This window comes from Numida meleagris, chromosome 3 (genome assembly GCF_002078875.1).
Source record: "Numida meleagris isolate 19003 breed g44 Domestic line chromosome 3, NumMel1.0, whole genome shotgun sequence".
NCBI lineage: Eukaryota > Metazoa > Chordata > Aves > Galliformes > Numididae > Numida > Numida meleagris.
In genome coordinates this window covers 97,280,521-97,291,671 of record NC_034411.1, presented here as the reverse complement: position 1 = coordinate 97,291,671, position 11,151 = coordinate 97,280,521, and the positions used below count along the sequence as shown (strand labels likewise).

Below are 11,151 nucleotides of genomic sequence, written 5' to 3'. Positions count from 1 at the left end.
CATAGAACACAGAATGGTTTGGGTTGGAAGGGGTGTTTAAGACCGTCTGGTTCCAACCCCCTGCTATAGGCAGGGACACCTCCCTCTAGACCAGGTTGCTCACAGCCCCATCCAGCCTGGCCTAGAACACCTCCATGGAGGAGGCACTCACAGCCTCTCTGGGCAACCTGAAATTACAGCCAGGCACCCACGGCTGTGCCCATTGAACACAGCGATGCAGTATGACAAGTCCCACTCATGGCAACAGTTGTTCTGCAGCAAAAAGTGAGAACCTAGCAGAGGATGGTTTCGATCCATCGACCTCTGGGTTATGGGCCCAGCACGCTTCCGCTGCGCCACTCTGCTGCAGGCATGAGATGCAATGCTCTGGCTTCTCCTACAATCAGAGGATGCTATGTGGGAAAGCTCTGTAGCAAGGGGGACTTGCTGGGTGGCTGTGGGCTGCAGACCCTAAGCTAGGCTCCAACAGCAGTTCTATGTGCCATTGTGCCACAAGGCTCCAGGTGCAGCTTTCTGCTAAATCTTGTCTCCTTGGAATAACCCTCCAAGTACCAAAAGCCCATGCATATCCTACAGCGCACTCTCATTGCTCGTCAGATTATACCATACAAGATCACAAAGGGATTATTCATGGAAGGATCTACAACATACAGAAGGATCTATGACACATGGAAGGCGTGGGGGCTTGGACTAGAAGATTTCCAGATGCCCCTTCTGACCTCAACTACTCTGTGACTCTGTGCACATAGACAGCCCAGCCCTGCACAGGCCCCCTACATGAAAAGGTGATTCTGCCTGTTTTCACTTGCTAAGCTAGGTTAAACATCTTTTCTCCTAAGGCTAGAGTATATTCGTGACTGTGAAACCTGTGGTGTTGCTGGTGTTATTGTCTCTTGTTGTATGCATGCGTGTTAAATAGACAAAACTCTTCAGATCTTATTCTTCTGTAGTGCAAATCTGTGGTTATGTGGTTTGTGCACATCACTGTAGAACTGCAGGTTAAACCTGAAGCAAACTCAAACCAAAAAGCCCCGAAACCCTGCCAAAAAAAGCATCTCCATTAGATGAGACACTTCACTGCACTCTGCAAGCCAACAACTCTGCTAATACAAGCACCCAGAGGTCACACAGCTGCTCACCAAAATAGCTCCCCACAACTGCTATATGCTTCTACAATGGTGAACAAGGGTGACTTTTGACCTGAGAGTGCTGCATTGAGAGATTCGTTTCTACAAAACTCTTCATTTTCCTCAGCACTTCTCAGCCAAGACATGTATTCCTCCAGCTTTTGAAGTTCTGACTAAAAATCATGAAAAGCTTTGCTAACCAGAGAAGTAGCAGATAAATGGATATGGAGATGAGAAAATAATTTTAGTAAAGAGAAGTTCTGCACACCTTCAAGATGAGAACAGCTAGAGAAATACAAAAGACTGAAAAGAGACACAGCTAATGGATCAGTCTTGAAAGAAATGTAGCAATGGAAGCAAAAACTTAGCACAAGTAGGGGAAACAGTATAATCAGTAATTATGGCTGTATCTCAACAATGAGAAATACTTCTACTGGAAAAAACTGATACAGAAATAAGTACTGTAACTTAATTTCAGTGCCCAGTAGCAGAATCAGGACTAAATCTTCCTTGTCCCAACCCACTACCATTCAGAGTGAACCTGCTGAATTTGGAAGATGAAGTCTAACATCCTCTATTACTACTGCCCAAACCACGAAGAATGAAAACTGTCTTCACTGAAATTAGGAGAATTTTATCACTGACTGCAATGGAGACCCAAACTCTGTCCCTAACAACTGTTTTGATAGCAGAGAAGTTATAGCAATGTGAGTGGCACTTCTGGCCCTCAGTTTGTTCAACTATGGTCATGCTGGAAAATTAGCAGTGTCAGAAAGCATTGCTGAAGCTTGGTCATCTCCACCCGCTAAATGCTAATTGCATCTTGGGAAGCCATGTCAGAGACAGTGCTGCTTGGCCAGGAAGCTCCAGAGGACATATCTTAGGATTTCACACTGGTCTGGAGCCATTCCTACTCGGACACTCTGAATGGAGACACTATTTTGGAGGGACCAGATAGTAACCAAGACAACTGTGTTGCAGTAGCTGCTCCGAGTGCCAAAGCCTACTCCTACAGTTTCTTAAACTTTTTAGCACAGGTAGATGTAGCCTTTAGGACTCATTTGTAAAATGAGCCTTTAGCAAATACCACTTTAAATGAAGCAGATGAGGCTAATGAATGTTAAAAAATAATCTGAATGTAATCATCTCTTTTACATATTTTTAAAAATAAAGTTTTATATGATTGCTTTGAAACTAAGTCTAGAGTGTGTCTGTCAGCAGACAAGCTAACTATAAGATATCAAGACACTTGAAGGTCAGAAATGTAGGTGATGTCGATAACATCATCATACAGTGCAATAATAGCATTAAGTCACTCAAGGTCTTTCATTTTTGGAACTGCCCCATATGAGCGTGACATTCATTAGTTCAAACCTATATCGTGCTACAGCAGTTTAAAAAAAAAAAATTCACTAGGAAAAGTATTAAAAATTGCATGAGGAGCCTTTCCCTCAGGCATTTCTTTTCAAGGTCAGAAAGCCTTGTTCTTTTTTTTCTGCTGACATGAAAACATTCAGAGAAATAACATGACATGAAGACCCATACCTAATCCAGCTCTTTAATTTTGAACACCTTCATCTTCTTACAGTGTTTCAAATATGACTTGGTTTGATCTCCACCAAATAAAATATGTGCCATGTTCCCCGCCATTCCTGCTGTAGAATGTGCACATAAAAAATCACACAGGTCTGGGCAGAGCCTCATGAATAAACACTGCTCCAAACTGCCCTTCACCCAAACCAGAAGAAAACATTTCTGACAGCTGAAAGGTACGATGAGTGTTGTGTCTCTTCGCTTCTCTTTTACTTTCCTCTTTGCTTAATGCAACAACTTTCATTTATTCATAAATCCAGCCAATGCCCTGTCACAAAGATGTTTTTATGCTAATTAGAACAAGCATTTACCAAAAACACTTATCTTTGAACAATTTCAGGCCAAGAGCTCCCTTAGTACATCTCTCCCTTTAAGAGTGGATTTGCACCCAGGACATTTTGTCCACGGATAAGGAAGGGAAATTCAGCATTTGCCACACAGGTGTAGACACGTTAGACCAGCAACCCCAGCACAAAGAACTCTGCCTATGTTGGAAGGCTCCACTGGTCTTTCTGGCCACGGTCTCCTAGTTATTAGTCCATGTCTCCTGACAAAGCTCCAAACTCTGTTTATTTGGTCTGCAATGAGGAAGGCGCAAATCCATATTCTATGGCATCCATTTCTGAAGATAACTGGCAATGTCAAGAGGAAAAGCAGGCCCATTTGGCTTCCCCTCTCACAAAACACATGGCTATTCCCAGTGCACCACAAGGCTTTCAAAATGCAGTGTACAGAGCTGTGCATGGGCAACTGTATCAGCATTAAAAGCAGAGTTTGTTAATATTTTATGAATTTCCTCCCCGCCTCCAGCCTTTCTTGAAGCAAAAAAAAATGGCCTTTTCTCAAGTTCAGATATGCTTTTTTCATAAACAATTCAGTTTTCCAGTGACTGACCAAGTTTATCAAAATCACAGAGTAACAGGACATAACATTTTGAAAGTATCAATGTGATTAAAGTACATAAATCATAGAATCATAGAATCATAGAATCATAGAATTAGCTAGGTTGGAAAAGACCTACAAGATCACCTAGTCCAACCATCCACCTACCACCAACATAACCCCACTAAACCATGTCTCTCAACGCTATATCTAAACGTTTCTTGAACACCTCCAGGGACGGTGACTCAACCACCTCCCTGGGCAGCCTGTTCCAGCGTCTGACCACTCTTTCAGAAAAGTAGTATTTCCTAATGTCCAGCCTAAATCTCCCCTGGCGCAACTTGAAGCCATTCCCCCTCGTCCTGTCACTAGTTACAAGAGAGAAGAGGCTGACCCCCAGCTCACTACAACCTCCCTTCAGGTAGTTATAGAGAGCTATGAGGTCTCCCCTGAGCCTCCTCTTCATCTTCATTTTCATGAGAGAAAAAAACCACGAGGCTGTCACAAATTCACTACACCAGTTTTCACTTCCTCACACAAATGTTGATAGATGAACTTCATACCCAGAAGACTGGGTATGAAGTTAGGTACCACCTTCCCAAACCACACCAAGTTTAGCTCAGGAGTACTATTTGTAGAGAACAGCACAAAAGCACGAAGCTGTTGTTAAAAGATGGTACCTGGCATTCTAATGTGAGCTCACTGAATATCCCACTTGGATATCCTGTAAGGCCGAGCTCCCATTGTGCTCTTATCTTCATGGGTCTCACGAGAGCAGAGTAGAGAGGCTAAATCACCTCCGTCGGCCTGCTGGTCACACTTCTTTTGGTGCAACCCAGGATATGGTTGGCCTTCTGGGCTGCCATCATAGCAATTTTCCCTATCTACCTATTAGGACATCACATCTTTGAGACAACTCTACCTCTGTAAACATCTGCTGAAACTGACCTTACCATTCATGGAGTAACGAGCATGAAGACAGATGATTCCACACAGACTGCAAGTCTAAGTTTTGTTTCTGTAGAAAGCCAAACTAAATTCTTGTATGGAACAGCTCACGTTGTGACCATGCACAGAAAGGTGATGCTGCCCCAGACAGTGCAGTGGGCAGCTGCGATCAGCCCAAGGAGCTCATCCCCATTATCCCATGAGTTGACCCAGGAGGATGTGGTCACTTAGAGCTCTCCCCAAGTCACAGATGTATCCGCATTCATCAACCCCTAACTACCCTGAGAAAGACCAAAAGGAGCCTTCTCTAAAGTAAAAGCAGTCGCCATGGTCAAGTCAGCCCACGGCCACCAACACATGCCCAAACTGCTGCACACAAACAACATGGACTTTGGGCAGACCAGAGCCTAAGAGGGCTCAAGGCAAGTCATCATGTGTCCTGCACATGAAGAGGCACACACAGAGCTGGCAGACAAAGAGCAGCCCAACAGCACATGATGTCTTGGCCTAGACAAGTCTCAGCTTCATTTTGCTGAATGCAGTCCAGCAAATTCATTTGCTCCCGTGCTAATGCTCATGTTTTTTCACCCTCTAACTTTACAAGGACTTTCTAACACAGATAGCCTCTGTACAGTGTATACACAAAGCTTCAGTGTTGACCTTTAAAGCTAATGGCTTTGTCTACATTGAAGATGTTTGCATTTGTACTCTTAAAGTCAGATCTTGGGCTGATAAGCATTGCTAGCAAAATTGCCGGTATTCCCGGCAGGCCAACCATAACTCCAGAATCAGCTGTGGAAACAGATCCAAGGGAGACCTCCTACCATGAGATCGGGATGCTTCTCACAGTTCAGTAAAGCTCGACACTGCCGCCAGCTTTTGGGCACCAGCAGCATGTTTCCAGGTACACTGGCATCAACTGAAAGGCAAAAAGACCAGAGGATCTGCACTGGCTCAATGCTCCCAGGCATTTTCCTATCCTTCTTCATAACTCCCAGGCAGGGTACTGAACTAAACAGCTTTCCTGCCAATAATATATTTAAATGATAGGAAGCCTTCTTGGGATGAAGGCTCTTAAGACTGCGGTTACTATCATTGATACCATCAGCCTAACCTCCAGTGGCAGTTCACTTACATGCAGCTGTTGTGGGTTTGTGTCCTGGTAGGGTCTAAAAGCACTGTAAGCATACACTGCTGGACACAAGAAACTCGTGCTCCAGGGATCTTGCAGCCTAGAAAGGTCATGCAAGAGAGGAGAATAACACTAATTGACTGTCCTGTCCACAGTCAGCCTGGCTTCTGAGCAAGGAACTCAGCATTCTATGAAATTACCATCTTACGTCTGTTTTTATACTTTTCAGAATAGCACAGTTGTGAAAAGCCATTGTATTAGATTTCTTCATATTTTAACAGTCTCACTGGTAGCACGCGAGTGTCAATACCCACCCTGCGTGGTGGTTTACTACATAGTTGACAGTGAATAGAAGCTGTCATTAGATGAAAGCAGGGAGACACATGCTCCTAAAGCAGAAAAGTTTACTTCAAAGTCCTGGAATGACAAAAGCAGGATTTTGGTCTTACTGTTATCTTTCACCTGATCTTCAAGCAGTTGGAAGCCTTTGTATTACATAAACCTGGATTAAAGACAGACTTGAGACAGGAGGTGCTGAAAGTCTGCACAGGAGGACTTACAAGCAACAAACACCTGGTCAGAGGGGAGGGGAAAAAAAATACCTCCTTGAACTCTAGATAGAGCAACTAGGATAACAAAAGCCATTTGCAAATAATTCCATGGAAGTTTTTGTTGCCTCCAGTAAAGTATTTGCAGACAGTACAACCTGGAATAGCTAGTATGCACTTGTCCATTATCTCCTTCAAAGGTGCTCATAATTAGCTAATGAGTAGATGGCAATTAAAAATTCTTATTTTAGCGCCAACACATGGAAACAACTGGAAACAAAAAGCAGCAAAGAGAAACAGGCCAGAGCTGAGTAACAAGAAGTTCTGCTGCATTTCCAGCAGTTGTGCCTGCGAGAGCGTCTTCCTCTGCTGAACTCGGACATCCTCCAAGAGCTATGGGCAGGCTGGAGAGACTTCACACACACTCTGCAACATAGAGCACTGCTGTGAAGTGGTTTTGTGGCTCAGAAGCAATTGTAGGTGTGCTGCTGCAAGGACTTCATGCACCCAGCAGGGAAAAACAACCAGCAGTGCCAGTCATGGTCAAGCCCCTACAAAAATGTAATGGAGGTTTTGAACTCTGAACCAGAAGAGCAGAGCTTTGACCCCTCACAAAGTTTGGCAAACATCCACTCACCTTCAGTTTCACAGCCCCCCCATCAAACGTGGGCCAGCCCTGAAATGGATGTCCAGAGCAACCGTCCCTTATGCAACCGAAAGCTGAGAATGGCATAATAATAGTGCAGCTTTTCACTTAGCAGGCAGCCAATTATTCTTATTTAATTGTACCTGATGAGTGACACATGCAGGCCCCATGCTGTTTAAAATTTGACGTATCGTTTTATTTATCATAGCAGCTTCTACAGCTCTACAAATGGATGACATACAATCCATTATCATTTTGGAAGCATTATTATTCATGCAAACATGTCCCAGAACCCTGGACTCTTTTTTTATTCCCTTTTTCGTATTCCTTTTACATTCAGATTGCAAATTTCCTATCTTGCCAATGAGATTTCCTCCTCCTCACCAACCCAAAATAAATTAGAGAACAAACTGCTATCTCTAAAAGCTTTATAAATAAAACATACAGCACATACACACACAAAGGCTACAATTTTAAAGTACTTTTGTATCCTGGATGGATTTAGAGTTGTCATTGCAAATGCACAGATGCTGCCAGCCATGGGAGCTTAACAAGTGCTATGCAGCTTGACATCCCATCAGACTGTGGCCTTTTGTGGCAGTTGAGGCTTCCTAGGGCAGAAAGCAACGTGCCAATTGCTTCTATCAAGGAGAGAAAATAGTGGGAACAGCACTGGCAGATTCATCAGGGGACAGAACTAAAATTCGTGTTTCCTGGCTCACCTAAATAAAAACTGTGACAGACTGAGAAAATGTTCAAAGTTTTCGGGAAGTGGCTAAATCACATCACTCAAAGTAGTTAGTGGAAACACTTGCATTTCTCTTCAGAAAGGAAATATTTTTCCTTAAAAAAAAAAAAGAATTTTATTTTATCTTCTCTTTTCCAACAGAAACACGTGAAACGCAAGAAGACAAGAAAAAGAAAAGCGTTCCAGAACTAAGAAAGAGTGATTTTCTACAAGATGGTTCTGATTTTTAACTGAATTCCAACAAGGCTGCTGCTTAGCCATTGTCCATCTGTTGCAGATGCCCTCGGGGGGTGTCTGCTGCGAGATGGGGCTGGTGGAGGGACAGGTTGCAGCAAGGCTTCCTTCCCACTGTTGAGTCTGCCACAGCCCAACTCCAACTCAGGGCCATTGGTGGCTTCCATTCCTCCACATGCAGAGGCTGAATTGGTAAAGGAGGACAGTCTGCTCAGAAATGCTCTCAACAAGCTTCAGATGTTGTGTCCTGTGCTCTCCAACCCATCCTGAGCACCCCAGGGAAGGGACATCCCCCTGCACATCCTCTCCACCAAGCCAGAAGAGAGGGGTCTGGCACCACAGAAATCTTCTTCCATCCATCCAGCTCACAAAACAAGTCTCCAAACAATTGCCAGATTTCCAAATAATTGTCCTGCTTCCTATGGGTTTAAAAGTGTCTTGAAGGATCACACGCAGATTCAAGAAACAACTCAGACCAGTGCTCGTCAGACAGTGTGCACAGAGGGAAGCATCTGTTCTTGCTGACATTTGCTATGAAAGAAGATACACCACTTTATATCATCTTTGTCTGCCCTGAAACTGGGGCTTTCAACACCTGTGTGGATATCTGTTATTTCAGACTGCACGAAGATCCTGGCCTCAGTGAAGTCTCACAGACAGACAGTAAACAGAGCTAACAAACACCTTCCTCCACTCCTGTTTTATTTATTATCTTCCATTTTCACTGAATTTGCTCTGCTTTTGGATTAGGAGAATAAGCAAAGGACACCAAAACGACCTTCTGTGCCACCAATTGGTATTTCTACACCTTTCTCCCAGCCGGTTTCTCCACGAACCAGAGAGCCCCAGCCACTCTCCATGCAAACCCCACCATGGCATCAGCCACAGGAGTATGCCTCATCCTATTTCCATTGTGATTTTGGTAACAGGGGGCCTGAATCCATCCTAGCCAGCTCTGGACACCTTAGTGATGGCAGCAGGACTGTCATGCACACACAGACACAGCACTAAGGCTTTGCTGCAGAGTCCAAGGAAAGCTGACGACAGGCAAAGAACAAAGAAGAAAATCAAGCTGCCATTTTAGATATGATTCGAGTAATTTAGGGAAGTGATTTTAGACAATCCACTAGTTCATGAGTGAGCTCCACTGGCACAAGGTCAAACTGCGAATGCGTGAAAGCATTTCTCCATTGCAGTTGTTCTTTTCTCCACTTCCAGTCCTTCATTTCAACTTGATGAGTACCACTAAAAAAAAGAGAGAAAAAGCAGCTTTCCATCTTCATTGCAGAAAAAGGCTTGCATGCTTGGCATCTGTGTTTTCTTACATCTTCTCCATCATTCTCTCCTCTTTTCATACCAGCCCAGTTCCCCAGTCTGCCAGTCCTTTAGCTGTGAGAAATATTTTTAATAGGCATAACCGAATGATATATAAAGACTGAAGAGCAACTGGAGATCAATTAAACAGCCCTAAGCAGCAGCACATTGAAATGCAGGAAAGACAAGTAATAACCAGCAACAGGTCAATGTAATGCACTGACTTCCATCAGAACTGATCTATCCAAATAAATAAATCCAGCTAGTGTTTCATCTTATTTACATCTGATCTTCAGCATCAGCTGGCAGTAACAAGATGATTAGATGAAGGCAACAGAAGAACTTGCATTAATTATTCAGACTCCTTCATTATAGGTACCAAAGTACATCAAACTCTTCACACCTTCAGAGTTCATGAGAACCCAAGGTAAAGCTTTTTGGCTCACATCCCTCTAGGAGGACATGAGACAGCAACCTGAAGCAGTACTCTGTTGTGTGCCCTGGCAATCTGTGGCCACATCTGTTCTTTTGCTCCCCTGACCATGCTGTACTAGAGGGGCCATCCTCTGCTTTCAGAAACCATCTTCAGCCATCTCTTTCTGTCCAGCCGAAGTTTAGCTTATTAAAAAGCATAGTAAAGGCACTGAAATCACCATAAGAGAGAAAAAAAAAAAAAAAAACAACCTTTGATAGGTCTGCGGGGACACCTCTAGGTAGGACTCTGAAGTATACAAAGCAGCAGGTGGCGATGGCAGCAGAGGAGAGACTTCCTTCCCCTCAATCCTGCCCTTTGGAAGAGACATTTAGGGAGCACTCATCCTAGACATCCTGGTTGTTTTTTTCTACACATCTTCCCAGCTGTTTCCATCAAAGCCAAAGGCTGAATATCCCTCAAGCATTTTGTGTACTTGCAGAGACCAGAGTGGCTGCACTCAAAGACAAATAGTGCTGAGACTGTGTCTTTTGCCAAAACCATCTCATCAATGCTGTTATAGCTATCCTACTTTACTGATCTTCATTCCACTGGAAGTATTGTAATAAGAGTTGAGACGAGAGATAAGACAGTCTATAATAAGCTTAGACAATGCTCTGAGCTTGTTTTGGCCATAAGAGGAAATTTCAATCCAAGACAGAATTTCACAGGTTTATTTTCCAGCACAACCTTTACACCCACTTCCCAAGCAAAGTCGATCTCTTTCGAGTTGCCTTTTTTTTTTTTTCCTAATTTTTGGGTAAGATGAAACTGAGCAGACTTGAGTTACTGGGACATGCGACATAAAACATAGCAAGACAATTAAGACAGTTTCAGATAAGAGCCTTTCTTTTATATTGCCCTATCTTATTAAATTCTAACTGTTGACCTTAAGAATATCAGTTTAACAGCCCACTTCAGGAAAAATTTACATATGCACGTGAGGGTTAAAATGAACCCTTGAAAGAAGTACTAAATCAACTAATGACTGACAGCTCACTGTTTCTGTGCCAGCAGTGAAGCACTGCTTATTTCAGCATCTGCATGAACTACAAAAGACTACCAACTACATGTCTCACATCCTCCTTATCTCTGCAGAGTAAGCCCATCTTTATGTTGATACCTTCATTGCAAGGCCTTCTTTCTATTCTTTGCTTATACAGCATCTAGCACAATGATGCTTATGACAGAGCCCCAAGGCACTGCCACAAAGGAGATCACAGGAATTGCCATACAAATGATCTGTAACACATTATACTTTTCAGACTTTTACTAGCATCCACCAGTCAATTTTTAGAAATCTTGGAATTTCAAGGGAGGTGATCCTGCCCCTCTGCTCTGCGCTGGTGAGGCCTCACCTGGAGTACTTCATCCAGAAGTGGAGTCCTCAGTACAGGAGAGACATGGAGCTGTTGGAGCACATCCAGAGAAGGGCTACAAAAAAGATCCAAGGGATGGAACAGCTCTCCTATGAGGACAGGCTGAGGGAGCTGAGGCTGTTCAGCCT

At 43.5% G+C, this 11,151-nt stretch overlaps 1 non-coding gene across 1 annotated transcript; it reads right to left on the bottom strand.

Annotated features, from left to right (window-relative positions):
• Nucleotides 274-345, bottom strand: TRNAM-CAU. Its single transcript has one exon. It is a non-coding gene; the product is annotated as a tRNA-Met (tRNA).